Source organism: Oryctolagus cuniculus, chromosome 4 (genome assembly GCF_964237555.1).
Source record: "Oryctolagus cuniculus chromosome 4, mOryCun1.1, whole genome shotgun sequence".
Taxonomy (NCBI): Eukaryota; Metazoa; Chordata; class Mammalia; order Lagomorpha; family Leporidae; genus Oryctolagus; species Oryctolagus cuniculus.
Window position 1 is genome coordinate 41,041,497 of NC_091435.1, and position 19,646 is coordinate 41,061,142.

Genomic DNA, 19,646 nt, shown 5'->3' on the forward strand with positions numbered 1-19,646 from the left:
GACATCCCTGCTGGGCAGAACTGTCCTCAGTAGGAATCTTAGGATCAAGAAGGATTGCCAGGAAGTTTTGATGAAAAAAGTCTTTTCAAACCTGTTTTTGAGTTTGAAAACAATTTAAGGGTTTTTTTTTTAACTTAATGTAAATTACGTGTATGATTTTAAATTTCTCTCTTCATTAATCGACTTTTCATAACTTAGAAACAATTTGGAATTCTCATTTTACACATAACATATTAGCTACCATATGGAATCTTCTGTTCTCTGAACATTGTTGCTTGGATCTCACATCGATGTGCCTGAGTTAATTCCCCATTCTGCATCTAATCTAGCTTCCTAATAGTTTACACTCTGGGATGGAGCAGGTTGATGGCTAAAGTACTTCGGTCCCTTCTACCAATGTGTGAGGCTCGGATGGAGTTTAAGGCTCCTGGCTTCTGCCTGGCCCACACCAAGTAGTTGTGAGCATTTGCTGAGTGAACCAGTGCATGGATGATCTCTTTTCTCTCTGTATCTCTGTATCTTTTCTATCTCTTCCTCTCTATTTATGTCTCTATGTATACCTATCTGTCTCTCTGTTTCTGTTTGGCTTTTTTAGAAAAATAAATAAATAACTTTATTTTCTGAAAAAAGCACACATTCTTTATATTTGGCCAACTCATATTAAAGCATAATTAGTATAAAATCAATAGTGAAATAAAATGCCATAAATTTAGGATACTCCCTCTAGTTTTCTAATGATATAAAAACTAGAAACAAATAATCAATAACTTCAACTTACGAATGAACTATCACACATTTCCTAGAATGAAAGAGTATTTTGAAATACTTCCTGGATTAAAAAATCTAATAGATACATAAACGAAATAAAATCATTCTGCCATTATGATAATTTAAATGTGCTATTCAACTTCTATTTGTTACCATTTTCTTTCCAAGGTGTCAACTTTTTTGTTAGCTATTCTACAATTGTATCATCAGTAAACATACTGACAGTACATTCAGATGCTGCAGAAGCCTCTAATTCACCCTTTCATATTTTATGTATTACCTGATGTTTTTGAGCCAGTTTTCTGCAACTTAAGCAGACCTAAGTCCTGTATTTTTCTGTGGTGATTCTTGTATTTAACATCACAGAGAGGTACTAACAGAAAATATGTCATTCAATAGTAGTGATTTAACCACCCCATTTCTTTAATATTTTATTTGAATTAAAGGGAGCAGGGAATGACACCTGCTAGCCCAAGCCTTTAACCACATATACAAGCATATCTGCATGTGTTGTCACTGTTCCCATCTCCTTGGATATCAGGAAAATTTATAATATATAGATAAAATATAAATTACATACTGAGTAAACAAGCTAAGAGATATCATTTAGATTTCATATTCTTCGTTGATTTTTGAACAAATCAATTTAAACAGAACTGCCTATTTAATTCAAATTGAGCAGACAAGTTAAATGAGAAGAACAAAAAATAGCCAAGGCCATTAAAGATTAACAATCAAAATGCACAGAAATCAACAATCAAAATAATCTTGAAAGGAACAGCAGTCTAACTGAAGTGCAAAACTGTAGTTTGTTTGAAAAAATTCTTGTGAGAATAGTGGTTGAGATAATTTGATGATTGAAGTTCTTCTGGATCCATTTTGGATCAAAAACCATAGTAGTTTGTGTTACCCAATGTAACAAATAAGAATAGAATGCTTGCAGGAAAGAGTCTGTTTCCGTAAAAGTGGAGGAGGCTGTCCAAGGTTCAATCATGTCTCATCACTCCAAAAATCTACAAATACTTAGCCAAGAAATTCAAAGATCATTAAAACAAAACAGCCAACAGAAAAATTATTAATCGTAACAGTAAACAATGTTGCAAATGCAAGCAGATTTAAAAACTGGTGATGATATTCATTAAAAAAAGGCACAAGTTTAGTTGGAAATTGTGCTTCATATATAATCACTAAATAAAATCTTTTATATATGAAGAATATAGGAAGAGATAAAAAGAAAATTGTTCATTTTTTAAAAATTATTTAAGTTAGACAAGTTTCATGTACTTCAAATTTTCAGATGCAGGAACATAGTGATTCTTCCAGCACCACCCTCCCTCCAACCCATGCTCCAACCCTTCCTCCTCCTCCCTCTCACATTCCCACTCAAATTTTCTAAAGATCTATTTTCAGTTTACTTAATGACCTTATAGTTAACCCTATACTAAGTAAAAAAGGTCAACAAATAGTATGAAGAGAAATTAAAAATAAAAACACTGTTCTTCCACAGAAGAGAGAAGGGCTGTGAATAATTGAATATCAAAATGCCCATTTCCTTCCCATGCATTACATTTCAGGTACTCTATTAGCATCTTGGGTCAGGAAAAACATATGAAATCTGTATTATTGGGACTGGCTTAAGTATAGTGGTTTCCAGTTGTATCCATTTTGTTTCAAAAGATAGGATTTAAATTTATTTTACAGCTGAGTAGTACTCCATAGTATATAAACCATAATTTCTTTATCCAGTTAATGGTTGATTGACATCTGGGTTGATTCCATACCTTACCTATTGTAAGTTGAGCTGCAATGAACATAGGGGTACAGATAACTCTTTCATATGTTGATTATTTTTGGTTTTGGTAAAATCCCAGGAGTACAATGGCTGGTTAATATGGTAAGTCTATATTCAGATTCCTCAGGTGTTTCCATACTGTCTTCCACAGTGGCTTTATCAGTTTACATTCCTACCAACAGTGGACTAGGGTACCTTTTCCCCACATCGTCACCAGCATTTGTGTCCCTCACTTTGTGTTTGGCTGGGAGAATTAGGCTCATTTCACCTGAGTGGAAAACACACTGGCAGCTGCTTGGGGAACCCATCAGTCTCTCTTTGGAGAGGGCAGGCTAGCAGAATGGAGTGGACACTTGTGCACTCCTTGACCATGAGAGGCCTGGGTGCTGAGACTGTGGGAACATGGTGACTTTGTGAGAGAGGGTGCAGTGTAGCTGAGATTCTGGGCAAGCTCTGAGTGCAGAGCCACACTCTTGAAGCTCCTTGGTAGGCTGGGCAGCCCATTGCAGCTGGAACCTTGCTACAGTGATGACTGAGCAGATCTTTTGTGCAATTCATATGGCAGAATGAATGAGTGTTGAACACACTGAGGACTAACATCTGGGCTTTGCTCAGCCTGTAGGAGAGGAGCTGAGGGGTGATCACATCAACAGATCTGACCATGAACCCTTCTCTGTTAACAAGAGAACAATCATGAACAACTTGTGTGTTATCCTGGATACTTGCCCCACCCTGGAGCACTACAAAGAGCTACCAGGCCACAGCCACCAAACACCTGTCAGTATTCAAGGGAAGTTCAGAAATTCCTCTAAGCCACAGAGGCACAGTTCAAAGATAAAAGCCATCAGAGTTTAAAAAAAAAAAAGACACCAATTAACTCCAAAAATGCCTAAAATAAATGCAGAAATACAAGAAACAAAGGAACATAACATTTCAATATTAGAATATTAGGATGAGCTGGCGCCGCGGCTCACTAGGCTAATCCTCTGCCTTGTGGTGCCGGCACACCGGGTTCTAGTTCCGGTCGGGAAGCCGGATTCTGTCCCAGTTGCCCCTCTTCCAGGCCAGCTCTCTGCTGTGGCCAGGGAGTGCAGTGGAGGATGGCCCAAGTGCTTGGGCCCTGCACCCCATGGGAGACCAGGAGAAGTACCTGGCTCCTGCCATTGGATCATCATGGTGCGCCGGCCACAGCGCGCCGGCCATGGCAGCCATTGGAGAGTGAACAAACGGCAAAAAGGAAGACCTTTCTCTCTGTCTCTCTCTCTGTCCACTCTGCCTGTCAAAAAAAAAAAAAAAAAAAAAAAAAAGAATATTAGGATGAAGAGTTTGATTACATGCCAAAACTGGAATTCAAAAAATTTATCATAGGATTACTAAAAAGCAATCAGAAGCCACACACAGTAAGACAGAAAGATAGCCATCATTATGAAAGAATGTGAAGGCAGAAAATACTCCAGTAAATGTACAAAAGAAATCCAAAGCAAGGAATAGCAATATTTTTTGAAAAATCTCAGGGCGAAGTCATTACTTATCATGTAATTTCTTATCATGAATGCTAATGGCCTCAACTCTCCAGTTAAAAGACATAGAGTAGCCAAACTGGTTAAAAAACAAGACCCATCTATCTGCTGCCCACAAGAAACACATCACGACAACAAAGATACATGCAGGCAGAGAGTGAAAGGATGGAAAAATTTATTCCACACTAACAGAAAGCAAAAATGAGCAGATATTGCCATTCTAATATCAGAAAAAATAGACTCCAACATAAAAACTGTTAAAAGAGATGAGGAAGCATACTATATAATGATTAAGTGATCAGTTCAACAGGAAGGTGACTATGATAAAACCAATTAGAAGATGCCTGGCTATTTGAAAGAAATGTTAAGGGATCTAAAGGGAGACAGACTCCAACACAATAGTAATGGGGGTCTTCAGCACTCCTTTTTCATCAATGGATAGATTGACAAGACAGAAAACCAAGAACAACTACAACCACAACAACATCAACAACAAAAACAGAGCCAATTGAAACTATAGAACAAATGCACCTAACCAATATCCACAGAACTATTCACCAACAGTTTCAGAATACACCTCCTTCTCATCAGTGCATACAACTTTCTCTAGGATGGCTCAGGTACTAGGACATAGAAGAAGCATCAGCAACTTTAAAAAATTCAAAATCATACCACGCATCTTTGCTGACCACAATTGAATGAAGTTGCAAATCAACCAATCAAGAATGTCTAGATCATATGCAAACATATGAACACTGAACAACATATTCTTGAATGAATAGTGGGTCATATAAGAAGTCAAAAAGGAAATCAGAAAAATTCTGGAAACAGATGAAGATGACAACACATTATATCAAACTTATGGGATAGAGCAAAATCATTGTTAAGAGGGAAGCTTATAGCAATCAGTGCCTACATGAAGAAATTGGAAAAAAAATCAAATAAATGCATTATCAATATATCTCAAGGACTTAGAAAAACACCAAGAAACAGAATCCAAAATAAATAGTAATGGTGAGAGTGGGCATTCTTGTATGGTTCTGGATCTTAGTGGGAATTCTTCCTCCAATTTTTCCCTATTCAGTAAGATGCTTATCATAGATTTGATTTGTCATAGGGTTTATCATAGATTGCCTTGATTTTGTTGAAAAATATTCCTTTTATACTTAATTTGCCTAGGTTTTCATCATGAAAGGATGTTATATTTCATCAAATGCTTTCCCTGAATCTGCTGAGATAATCATAGGGCTTTTGTTCCTCAATTTGTTAACACGATGTATTACATTTATTGAATTGAAGATGTTGAACCATTCCTGCATACCATGGTCGAATCTCCCTTGGTGCTAGTGCATGATCTTTCTGATGTGTTGTTGGATTTGATTGGTTAGTTTTTGTTGAAGATTTTTGCATCTATGTTTATCAGTGAAATTGGTCTATAGTTCTCTTTCTCTGTTATTTCTTTAACTGATTTAGAAATTAAGTTAATGCTGGCTTCATAGAAGGAGTTTGGGAGGATAGCCTCCCTCTTAATTGCTTTAACTTAAGATGAATTGCAGTTAATTCTTCTTTAAATGTCCGGTAGAATTCAGCAGTGAAGTCATTCATGCCTCGGCTGAATGGGAAGTTGAGGCCATTTACATTCAAGGAGACTACTGATAAGTAATGACTTGGCCCTTCATTTTTCCAAAAATATTCCTATTTTTTGCTTTGGATTCCTTTTGTACTTTTGCTGGGAGATTTTCTGCTTTCACATTGTTTCATAATGATGGATATCTTTTTGTGTTTCTGTGTGTAGCACATTCTTAAGCATTTTCAGTAAGGCTGGACCAGTGGTTACAAAGGAGAAAATTGTTCATTAACAGGAAGATAGCAGAAAGTGAGGTGGGGTAAAATGTCATAGGAGGTAAGAAAACATTATTAGAAAACCAGAACTGATGTTTTATGATGTTGAAAGTAACATAATATAATTAGAAGCAAGCATATAATTAACAACTGCATGAAAAATGAAATGGAAATAAAATAGAAGATTTGATATTCTAATAAGAAAGCTAAATCCAATAAAATATTTGAAGATGTAATTCAAGAAAACATTCTAGTATTTATCACAACCTGGAATGCTAATGCTATTCAGTATATATCTGCTTTATGATTAAAACAAGCAGAAATCTAAGATTTATCACTGTGGCACAGTGGCTTAAGTCATTGCTTTGGAGGCCTCATCTCCTATATCAGAGTGTTGGTTCAACTAGCAGCAACTCTGCTTCAGATTCAGCTTCCTGCTAATGAACTTGAGAAAGCAGCAGATGATAGCACAAGCATTTGGGTTATTGTTACCTTCATGGGAGACCTGAAAGTTATTCCCAGGTCCTGGCTTATGCCTACCTCAGCATCACCTACTAGGTTCATCTGGGAAGTAAATTAGCAGATGGAAAATCTTTTCATCTACCCCCCCCCTCGTTATTCTTCTTTTCACATAAATAAATCTATATCAACATATTATAGTTATTTATACAATACACAACAAAAACTAAAGATACAGGAAGGTATACAAATGCAATAGGTATCCAATATCTCTTTTCAGTTGTATTTGGCATATGATACAACTTACTAACGTGTATAATCTAATAGCTTCTAGTATATTCATGAAGTTATACATTCTTAATCATAATCAATTTTCTAACTTTTTTAAACTCCAAAGAAACTTAACCCCACTAGCCCTCAATTATTTGTCCCTTTCCTTTTAGTTTGTGGAAATGGAGACATTCTTTATCTATGGAATTGCCTTTTTTGGCATTTAGCATATATAGAATAATTTGATATCTGGTTCCATGACTTATATTACTTAAAATATTTCATTATTTATCCATGTTGCAGTTTGTATCAAACTTCATTTTAATTTGTTAAATATTAATCTATTATATGCTTATAATACATTTTATTTATTCATGTGTCAATGATGTTTTCCTGCTTTGGGAAGAATATGCTATCTTAATTTATCTTCTTTCACACATAACTGAACAAGTTAATGACAAACATTTAAATATACAGTCATTTAAAATTATTCTTCATTTAAATTAATTTGCAAGAATACTATATTTTTATTTTTGATTATGATAGTTTCTAAATGATTGATTCTTATATATACTGTGAACATACTTGTCATATATACAACACTACATGCTATGACAAACTGCAAATTGGTTTAAAAATTTAAATTTTAAGAAAGACAACCAAAAGCTATGTAAAACATTGGACTGAGGTTGTGCCATGGCAGGTTAATCTGCTGCCTGCAGCATCAGCATCCTAAATAGGGGCTTGTTGGAGTTAAAAATGTCTGCTTCTGATCCACTCCCTGCTAACGTGCCTCGAAAAGCAATAAAAGATGGCCAAAGTTCTTGGGCCCCTGTGTGGGTTTGGAAGACCCAGATGAAGCTCATAGCTCCTGATCCAGCTCTGGCTGTTGCAGCCATTTAGGGAGAGAACCATGGATAAAAGACTTCTCTCTCTCTCTCCCTCTGCCTTTCCCTCTCTGTAACTCTGCCTTTCAAATAAATAAATTAAAAAAAAAATGGACTGTTACTCTGAAGACATAGATAACAAAATAACTTTTTGAATTTCATTTCAGATTCAGAATTTTTTAAACGTTTGAAGGGATATTCAGTCATACTTTTTTAAAAAAATCACTTATTTATTTTGAAAGGCAGTGTTACAGAGAGCTAGGGGGAGAGGGAGAGAGAGAGAGAGAGAGAGAGAGAGAGAGAGAGAGATTTTCCATCTGTTGGCTCACTCCCAAGATGGCTATAATGGCTAAAGCTGGGGCAGGTCAAAGACAGGAGCTTTATTCAGCTCTCTCTCATGGGTGGCAGGGGCCCAGACCCCTGTGGAATCTTCTGCTGCAGTTTCCAGGCCGTTGGAACAAATGGCTCTGAAATGGAGCAGTGGGGACATGGATGTAGGTGTAAATAACCAGCCCTTTAACATCACTTATAAAAATACAACTTTCATCTATCTCTTTGGTAAATTTGAATATTTCAGATGACATTTTTTCATTTAAGGCTTGAGGAAAAGTACCTTTTACTTTACTTATAAGAGTTGTAAACTAGTGAGAAACTTATGGCGAGTATTGAAACAAATTTCACATAAATTTCATCCAGAAATTCTACTTCTAGGTATTTATAGAAAGTTTATAATTTCATATATATACACACACATACATACATACATAAAGATAGGTTTACAGATCATTCATTATATCATTGACATTAAATTTTTTTAAAATTTATTTGACAGGTAGAGTTATAAACAGTGAGAGAGAGAGACAGAGAGAAAGGTCTTCCTTCCGCTGGTTCACCACCCAAATGGCTGCCATAGCTGCCGCTGCGCTGATCCGAAGCCAGGAGCCGGGTGCTTCTTCCTGGTCTCCCACGCAGGTGCAGGCGCCCAAGCACTTGGGCCATCCTCCACTGCCCTCCTGCGCCACAGCAGAGAGCTGGACTGGAAAAGGAGCAGCTAGGACTAGAACCCGGAGCCCATATGGGATGCCAGCCCCACAGGCGGAGGATTAACCAAGTGAGCCATGGCACCGGCCCCTGCGAGACTAAATATTAATTAAGAATTAAATAATGCATCTATACACAAATATTATGCAGCTCTAAGGAAGTTCAAGATGCTGTTACGAAACATTCTAGTGCATTTTTAGATTAAGAAGTATAGTCAAAAACAGTGTGCTCCTAGGAAAATAAAAAAAAAAAATTGTATTCCTTGAAATATACAGATATACCACAAAACACTGGACTGATGCATTACCTATGCATTATAGGGTTGGAAAGAGCAACCAGGATTAGAAGGGATAATTTCTTTGTATCTTTTTAATGTGGGTTTTTTCTTTTTCTTTTTTTTTTTTTTTAGATTTTTAAAATTTAGGGACATATTTCCTAGACAAGAAAGTGAAGTTATATTAAGAGCATATAGTGCAGTAATCTGAATCTACATCTCACTATATCTCATCTTCCTGCTTAGTGCTCTTATGTGCTTTCAAGAAGGATAGGCTAATTTTCTTTATTTAATTCCAGAAGGCAATATTTAGGCAAAAACTAATGTTAAAAGCCAACATTCAGCAAACTTACTATAAGGAGCCAGTTGGTCTTTATTTGTGATTCTAGAATTGGGTACTGTTTTCTTGTGTAAGGTAGGATGTGTACCTGTATGTGCATGGTAGAACAGCAGTAGTTGTAAGATGGGAAAAAGGCAATAGAATAACAGAAGAAAAGTGAATCAGTTAATGTAATTAGTGTCAGGCTAATTTGCATGTGAGAGTTAAAGCACAGGGGACATGCTTATTCAGATTACTGAGGTCAACTGGACCCTCCATAATTTCTCAGGAACACTTTGGAACTTTCCAGCTTCATTAAAGCTTTAGTTTGGTTATGTGGCATTTAGCATAAAAAATTCCATTTCAGATTGGTCTTTTATGGGCCTAGTGGGGCAGTTCAATACAAAACCATGTTCTGCAATAATTTGTTTAAGATAAGTAATGAGAGCATTTAACTAAAGCTTTACTATCTAGGGAAGGGGAAGCGCAGGGTCAAACACAGTGGGGCGATTCAAGTTTATAATAAAAGAGAATGGAAAAAACACAACGGAAAGAAAAAACAAATTGATATTTAATACTGGATGTTTAAAATTAGACCATTAGAATTAAAATTAAGCATCACTTTTTTTTTTTAACCATCTTTTACTTCCAGACCCTCTTGTGTGGTAAGACTGACTCCTTATCTGATATCCTCTCTAAACTCTTTGCTTTTGCATCTCAGGACCTTAAAAAATCTTTCTGAAACTATCTGGAAGTCCAACTATTATGCCAAGTTCTAATAATTTTTAACCTACGTAGAATAGCTTTTTACTTTTTTATGCATAGCAGCCCAGCTCCCTTTTATCTTAAACTTTTCATTACAGACAATGTCTTTCCTTTAATAACCAAAGGGTGATTAATGTATTGTACTAAACAAAAGAGTCATCCACCTTTAGTCTCTACCCGTGGAAACAAGAACTGGCAGAAGCTTTGAAATAATTTTTCTGTAATTTCTTCCAACACACAATTTTAGTCCCAGGTTTTATTTAGATGACTTGCCATATTATACTTCAATAACCCACTATGTTTCTCTCTGTTAAAATATTATTTTTAAAAGAAGTTTTATTTAAGGAAATATGCTTAGTTTCTGAACTTCTGTTGAATTTTTTCTTTTGATGTCAACACAAGGAGAAGCATTTCCCTCATTTGGCAAGCATTTTTGTATGTCTTCAATAATTTTTTTTTTTTAGTATATGTGCTGCCGAAGCGAGCACAATGTCTTCAATAAATATTAATATATGATTAATGCATATCTGTTGTATACCCACAATGTAATCTAGTTCTCCATTTTGTAATGGTCTGCCCACAAGGAAGAAATTTAATCTTTCAGTTTCTCACTTTCTTCACCAAAAATGAAGAAAATAATTCAACAGTTGGTGTAAAGATGAAATGTTATCCTAGGAGTTCTGAGACCTGCTTACCAAGATATCACCTTATTTGACACTCTTTTGAACCTACTTCACCGTTCAGAAGCCTTCCTTGAACATAGACACAATTTTCATTTTGTTCATTCTTCAATACCTCAGTCTGCCACAGTGATTTGATCTTTGTCCCCCATTATGATTTTAATATTGAATTGTTCATTCAAGAAAAGAGGGAAAAGAGGAAGGCTTGCTTCAAAAATTTTTTATGTTATATTTTCACTGTTATTCCATGTATAATATTTTTAAATTTTCTTTTTAATTTCTTTTACAGTCAGTTATTCAAAACTATTGTGTTTTCAGGATATTTTGTATAATTTTGTTATTGGTTTTTATTCTTAGTCCAATTTTGCTATAAATAATTTTCTTTATGTTTTCAATAATTTGAATTTATTACAACATTCTATGAACCATCACATGAAAATACTTCAAGAATTTCCCATGTGTTTTCAGGAAGGGAAATGTATTCTTTAGTTGATTTTTAATGTAATATAAATGTTTTTATATTAATTTTGTTTACAGAGAATTTCAGTTTACCTAAATACGTACTGATTTTTTGATGGTCAATATAGTTTCTGAGGAGGAGTATCAAATACTTACTTTTCTTCCATTTTGCTTCTGGTTTCTGAAGAATAGAGCTAACATTTCATTTCTTTTAAATTATTTGATTCACATAAAATATATTTTAATTGCTGGTAAATACATTTTTCTTTATGTCTACTTAAACTGATTTATAAACCAGTCCATCTTCCTTATAATTCTTCCACGTACAGTTCTTCAGTCCTTTTAGTCTTACCTTCCTATTGATATACTTTAAGAATGAAATATGAAATGTAATATATGTGTGTATATATATGTATATATATGAGTTATGTTTCCATGTAGCAACATGCTTAGCATGTCCTCTGCTCTGTTTCATTGCTATGTTTGGTCCTGATGAACTTATTTTCTGTTGGATATATATAATATTTTCCTACTTCTTTCCATATCTAATTACATTCTTGTATGCTGCCAATAGGGATACTGAATAGTTGATAATATGGTTAGTGAATTATTGATAATCTTGATGTCCTTTTAATCCTTTAGTATTTTTTTTAATTTGGTCTGGAATACCCAATTATTTTACTGGTGGATCAACTTAGGTTTAACTTTAATAGTTCTAGCTTAGAGCAGTACCCTTAAACTCTGAGCTTTCTGATATCATGTGGTATTCTGTGCAGTGGAAGAGATCATTGTTTGTAAACTGGTTGTTAAGTGTAAATTCTCTGATCCCTGGTAGATCTCCTGAATCTCCATGTATCTCATGTCTTGGTAGACTATTTTCACTGTGCTAGTTTTTATTCTCTATTTCATTTCATAAAGTCTCACCTTGAGCATATATGATTTAATAATTTGTTAAGTGTACCCATTCAGACTTCTAGTTCTTGCCTTTATACTACTCCTTTCTCTGGTACTCTGCCCTGCAAATTGTAACTACATCAACATTATAGCTGAAACTTTCCTTCTTTTATCTTGTTCAGATTTTAGTCTGTTCTCTCTACTGGGGTTTGGAAAATGAACACAGATGGAAAGCCAGGGTAACTGTAGCTCACCCAATATGGTTCTCTAATTTCAAGGATGCTGCTTATTTACTCTGTTATCTAGTGTAAGAAAAACTGGTACAATATAGTCTACTAAGTTCAGAATTGTTTGTGATGTGAGACTAAAGTTATTATCCACTACTCTATCCTTGATGCAGCCAGTGGTCCACCTTTAAATTTATAAATAATATTTTATCTACGGTCTAACTGTCTTGCCCTTATAATTTTATTTGTCCAATAAATCACATCAGAAATTGTCTGCAGTCTTGATAATATTCTTGAATTATTGAACTGAATGCTAGATTTTTGCTAAAAATTCAATTTACATAGTCCACCATCAAGCACATTTATTCCCAAACCATTGTTCATTTCCTCCATTTGTAGTTCTATCCAAATTAATTTCATCATTCTCTTTCTTAATAGGTTCAAGTATAGTGTACTTATCATAGTCCCTGATACTATCAAATTTTCAAGTATTATTTGCTTGTTTCTTTGAAATATATTTCACCTTTGATTTTATATTTGTTAAGATAATTTGATTTTATGTGGCTAACTCACTTGTGTTAATGTGAGTAATTAAAACTTTCCCAAGTTTGCAAGTTTCTTCTTGTAATAAAAATATCAGGAATACACTTAAGACTATTGAATAGAAAAAATATAGAAGTAACATCTATGTTTTATTTTCTAGGTATCTGTTTTTTTGGTTTTTTTTTTTTTCATTACACATGATCTTTCATTAATTCACTATTCATGTGAAATAAAATTGCTAAATAGAGTATCAGCATTTTCATAAAGAATATAAAAATAATTACCTTAATTTTATTAGTCTGAGACTAAATTTATAAAGAAGGGTATCATTAGCTTAGACTCTTTACTACTATCCCTGCAGGTGAGATAAAGTTCTGGAAGAAGGGCTGATACTGTCCACAATGGCTACCAAAAGTCATCCTTGGTAATATGTAAATAGTGTTGAGTAGGATATTGTATTATACAATGGGTGTTTATGAAATTTTAACTTGTAAGTGGTCAGAGCATTCACATACTGTTTGCTGAACAGACGTAGATATCCCCTTAGATCAATTTTTTCACAGAAAAAAAAAAGTCTCATTATATTTATTATAATCTGTCATGTACTATAGTTTCTGTAATTTAATGTGATAAAAGAAATTAATTGATGTCACATAAATTTTCAAATAGAACTTTGTGACAGGTGAAAGAGCTTAATATTGATGGGATGGGCCCCGGCACCGCAGCTCACTAGGATAATCCTCCGCCTGTGGCACCAACACCCTGGGTTCTAGTCCTGGTCGGGGCACCGGATTCTGTCCCGGTTGCTCCTCTTCCAGTCCAGCTCTCTGCTGTGGCCTGGGAAGGCAGTGGAGTATGGCCCAAGTGCTTGGGCCCTGCACCCGCATGGGAGACCAGGAGAAAGCACCTGGCTCCTGGCTTTGGATCGGCATAGCTCCAGCCGTAGAGGTCATTTGTGGGATGAACCAAAGGAAGAAGACCTTTCTGTCTCTCTCTCACACTGTCTAACTCTGCCTGCCAAGAAAAAATATTGATGGGATTCATATTTCCAAAAAGTACAGATCCTGTAGTATCTATCTCAGGCTGTTTATGCAAATACACAATGAAGAAAGTACTCAATACAATATCTAATACATGGCAGGGGTCAACATACATCAACTAATATAACTATTTCCCATGCAAGATTTTAAGTGCTTAGAAGTTGGTGAGGGAGCTGGTGTTGTGATGGCAGATGAAGGTGCCGCCTGAGATACCAGAATCCCCCACAGGCACTTTCTGAGTCCCCATTCAGCTCCCTGCTGGTGCATATGTGAAAGCAGTGAGGAATAGTCCAAGTGCCTTGGCCTCTGCACCCATGTGAGAGACCTGGAAGAGGCTCCTGACTCCCGTTTTAGGTATGGCCTAAACACGGTTTAGGTATTAGCCCTGGCTGTTGTGGCCATTTGCAGAGTTAACCAACAGATGGAGAGATGGAGGCTCTCTCTCTCTCTCTTTCTCTCTCTGTAAATTTGCCTCTTTTAAAAAAAGTAATAAATGGTCTTCTCCTGCTCTCTCTCTCTCTCTGTCTCTCTGCGCTCTCCTGGCTTCTCTCTCACTCCCCTCTCTCCTCTCCCTCTCTCAGCTCCTCTCTGCTCTCTCTCTTCTCTCCTCTCTAATTCCTCTCCCCTCTCTCTCTCCCTCTTACTCTTTTTTCCTTCCTCGCCCCTTCCCTCTGGCCTGCTGGGTTTTCCCAATAAACTCTTTCCTTTTAAAAAAAATGAAAAAGAAAAAAGTAATAAATGGATCCTTAAAAAATATTGCTAAGACTTGAGAGATTTTAGTCTTCATTTAATTTTTATTTAGTCATTGGTTAATTGATAAATATCTATTTATGCTTTTATCTCAGATAAGATATCGCCTTACAAATAAGTTTCTTGTTAAAAAAAAAAAAAAAAAAAAAAAAGCACTGATGGGCCGGCACCACAACTCACTAGGCTAATCCTCCGCCTGCAGTGCAGGCACGCCGGGTTCTAGTCCTAGTTGGAGCGCCGGATTCTGTCCCAAGTTGCTCTTCTTCCAGTCCAGCTCTCTGCTGTGATTCATGATGGCAGTGGAGGATGCCCTAGGTCCTTGGGCCCTGCACTGGCATGGGAGACCAGGAGGAAATATCTGTAGCAGTCATTTGGAGGGTGAACCAATGGAAGGAAGACCTTTCTCTCTGTCTCTCTCTCTCATTGTCTAACTCTGCCTGTAAAAGAAAAAAAAAGTCACTGATGTCCCTGGCATTCACATTGAAGACAGTTTTCAGACTCTATCATTATTTTTTTAGCCTTTATTAATGAAAAAAGTATCACATTTATTTAAAATGTTTCCTTTCTTATTTGCTGTATTTCCAGTTCCCCCAGCCCGAATTTTATGACTTCCTTTTCTGTTTCCGTTGATCATTGTGAAAATTTAAGTATGAACAAGAAGAAAAAACACTCATGTTTATGCTTCACAGTCTTCATTACTCTCAGTCATCTTTCTTCCCCACAACATCAAAGCCCCAGGTTTATATAGTAACTCCATGCAGATTCATTTCAGATCTTCAGCTCTTGATTCTCCCCTCAACTTTAGGCTTTGCAATTCTATTACCTACCAGAAATTGCCTTTTCAAATACTTTGCTGGTTCCACAAACTCAACATTGTGAGACAATTTCAGCCTTCTCTGGCATTTTGTTGCTGCCCTTATTTCTTTCAACTTTTAGATTTCTATAAAAATCACCATCATTCCATCAGGCATATAGGATTGAATTCTAGCAATATTGTAACCTTTGGGATAAACTGAATTTTTTGAAAGAAAGAATATTGTGAACTACTTCTATAAAAGAGGATGTATCAAAATAAAAACATACATAAAAATGAATTTATTACTTTAAGAAAATCAAACTGTACTTTTATAATTTATTAATTCATGGGATATATACTTATTGAGAAAATACGAAATTTCAAAAATTGATGATATAAGTTAAAGTCCATTATATTTATCTCCAGTGGATAACAAAGAAAAGCAATAAAAGAATTACAAAATCTATAGTTAAGGGCTAAGAGAATATTCTAGGTATATGCAAGATGGACATCTGAAACAGTCCTGAAAACTTAGCAGGACTCTCAGGTAAAGTTTAAATATGCACACAATTTTGAATTTTTAAAAAAAGATTTATTAATTGATTTGAAAGCTGGAGCTACAGAGACGAAGAGACAGTGAGAGAATTGGTCTGCTGGTTTTTCCTCAGATGGAGCTTCATCCAGGTCTCCCACTGGGTGGTAGGAACCTTAACACTTGACACATCTTCCACTGCTTTTTCCAGGTCACTACCATATATTCTGGATTGAAAGTGGAGCAACCAGGACTCAAACTGAAACCCATATGGGATGCTGGTGCTGCTGTCCCCTGTTACAACACTGGCCCCTAAGTTGATCAAGTGGGACATGAACCAGTGTACACATGGAATGCCAGTGTCAAAGGTGGCTGCTTAACCCACTATGCCACATAAAGACAGCAAATAGGTTCTCAGAACAACAACGATATATTAAGAAACATCAACTAAACTATATTAAATTATTTCTGAATGTTAGAGATCATTAAAATTGATCATCATTTTCAAAGTAGTATGAGATATAGCCAGAGATTTCACTAGAACCAGGCCAACAGGAAATTTAGGAGTCACATTTATTTATGTGTTATTTATTTATGAATGTTAACATGATTCTAGATGTAATGAAAGATCATTGAAAATTTTGATCATGGGAGTGATCATAAATCAGTTTTAAGCTATGAAATATCACTCTCCAAGTATGTATTGAAAGGAATTGGAGAAGGTCAGGCTTAAATCAAAGGTGTAAATTAGAAAATTGTCATCATAATTAAAATGAAAATGGATGTGGCCCATGGATATGTGATGACAGTGAATTGAATAATACATAGGCAAATTATAGTTGATAAACAAATTATCTTAAAAGGATAGAGCTATTAGATAGTAAGGTGAGGGGAAATTTGCACCAAGTTTTTAAGATGCACTTTAGCAAATGTCTGAATCATGATTCTAAGTGGAAAAATATACAGTACTTTAATGACCAAAGTGTTATGATCCATGTGCTTAAATGTAAAAAAAAATCTAGAGGAGGGTGTTTCTTGAGGAATGGTTACATGGCGGGAACAGAAGAAACCAAATTTGGATGGATATTTGGAATACAGTGAGTGGCAATATGAATACCTATTAAAAAACATTTCAAGAAGTAATTAGTGGTAGGATAACAAAAGTGAAAAATGGTCAAATAAATAACGAGTTTGCACAGTTTGTGGAAAAAAAGGCCTTTTCTTGGTAGAGTAAATATAGCAGTCAGTTGGGAATAGATAGAACGTAGAAAAGTGAGCAGAATGTATTTGTTGATTATTTATAAAAAGCTAAGTTAAAGTGGTCATTGGAGAGGATCGTCAGCTATGCATTTTGCTGTTTACTTGTATTTTAAGTCTAGAGAGACATGACCACGTCTATACACACCAGGATAGAAAAGGGGGGATATTTATGGATCAATCATTAAGAGAAGTATTGGATGGAAGATACTATTTGGAGGTATGAGAAGATAATTTCTAGTCAGGAAGTGGGAAAATTATCACAAGATCAACAGTGCATCTCTGTAAACAAAAATAAATAAGGAAAAGTTAAAGGTAGACACTTAGATTTTTACACTAAAAGGATAGGAAATCAGTAAGTTTCAAATGTATTATTTCTAACATAAAAGAAATAGTGGACATTTAAGTGCAATGATTAAATATCTAGGCTTTGGTCAAAGATTTTTAAGTTCAAATCCCATATTCTTTTCTGTGATAAAAAAATCTCTGAATTTTTATATGCTTTCAGTTATCATATAATGTGAATTGCAATGCATTTAGTTTTATGTGAAAGTATTGTGGATTCATAAGATTATTGCTCTGAGTCTTAGATATTTCTAGGTTAAAAAAAGTAAAATACAATTATTAGAATTATTTTTTCTAAAGTTTATAGTAAGAAGTTTGTAGATAATCACAGAAAAGCTTTGATATGAAATAAAGAACTTACTGAAATTACTAAGTTAAGAAGAAAGAATGTAATGAAAGTTGGTAGAATGCCAGAAAACGTTACTATCTCATTTAAGGTTGAGTAGTATACGTATGTATTCACTGCTTGCACTAATTATCATAATTATATGAATTTTGACTAAAGGAATAAGAGTTCAATCAAAATAATTCAATCATGAAATCACAGTGTTGCTATGGAAATCTAAGTACCCATAATATGTTAAAAACTATAGCATTATTGCAGAAGGTATAGCTCCGACACAATTCTCTTTAACAGAGAATATAAGTATATAAGATAAAGTTCAACAATTTGTCTATATTATATTCCTGGACAAGTGGCAGCCTTCCTTGAAACTCTACCATGCAAAAACTATAATTATAATGTTTTCTGTTAAGTATTATGATAATTCATGTTAAAATCACAAAAAAAGTTTACTTTAGTAGTACACAAAGAATAAACAATAATTTAAGTTATATGTTAATTTTGCATTTTCTATGGAATATTGATTTAGAAATTACTAGGCATAGAAATTTGTAAACTCATTGGCATTTACATTGATGCTTTTTCCTATTTATGAATATTCCTTATTATTATTAGTTTTTTCATTTTGTATTTCCATGTTTATTTCATCACTACTCATAATAGCCAAGATATAGAAACAACTGAAATGCTGGTGTATGAATGAATAACTAAATGGTGATATGAATGATTACTATTCAACTTTAAAAAGAAAGGAAGTTTGTTTGACCTAGAGGTTAACACAACTGCATCCTATATAGGAGTGCTTGGGTTTGAGCTACGGCTCTTCTCACAATTCTGGTTTTCTGCTAATGTATATACTGGAAGCCAGCAGGTAATTGGACACCTGGTTTGGTCTCTAACATCCATGTGGGAAGACTTTGAGTTTTAGGCTCCCAACTTTGTCCTGGTGGAGCCTGAGCTGTGGCAGCAATTCAGGGGTGAAATAGCAGGTGGGATCTCTTTCTCTCTCTCTCTCTCTTCTTATCTCTCTCCACTCTTCTCTTGATCTCTTTAATAAATAAAAATAAATCTTATAAAAGAAAATTCTTTGGTATATTTTAAAAAAAATCTCTTCATTTCACTGAACTTTTACTACACTTGATCTTAGCCAAAAGGCTGAGAAGACATTCACTAAATTTTTGTAAGGTTTATTTGATTTGATTTTGTTTAATGCTTCCCTAAATTTTATTGTTTCTTTCCTCCTACTAATGGGTTAGATTCTGGTTTTTCTAGGTCCTTGAGATCCATTGTTAGATCATTTATTTGATAACCTTTCCAATTTTTCAATATAGGCACTAATTGCTATAAACTTTCCTCTTAACACTGCTCTTGCTGTACCTGGTAAGTTTTGATATGTTGTATTGTCATCTTCAGTTGTTTTCAGAAATTTTTTAATTTCCCTTTTGATTTCTTCTATGATCCATTGTTCATGTGATTAAGTCTTCATGCTTTATATGTTTTCTAGAGTTTATTATGACATTTTAAAAAACATGGATGAATTTGGAGGATATTACATTAAGTGACATAAGCCACACAAAAAAGGCTATTGCATTATACGTCTTATAAGTGGAACCTAAAAAAGAAAAAATAATACTTAGAAACTAGACAATAGGACAATGTTTATCAGCTGTGGCTGATAGGGAGCGAAATGGAGAGAGATAGGCCTAAGTATACAAAATGCCAAGTGTTTGGGCACCCACGTGGGTGACCTGGAAGAAATTCCAGGCTCCTGGTTTCTGGTCAGCTGTTGCAGCCATCTGGGGACTGAAACAGTGGATTAAAGATTCCTCAGAGTGTTGATTTA

General features: G+C 34.9%; 1 pseudogene; it reads right to left on the reverse strand.

Annotated features, from left to right (window-relative positions):
• Positions 1 to 18,881: 18,881 nt before the first annotated feature.
• LOC127483013 (U2 spliceosomal RNA) lies at positions 18,882 to 18,970 on the reverse strand (annotated as a pseudogene).
• Between the last annotated feature and the right edge of the window lie 676 nt (positions 18,971 to 19,646).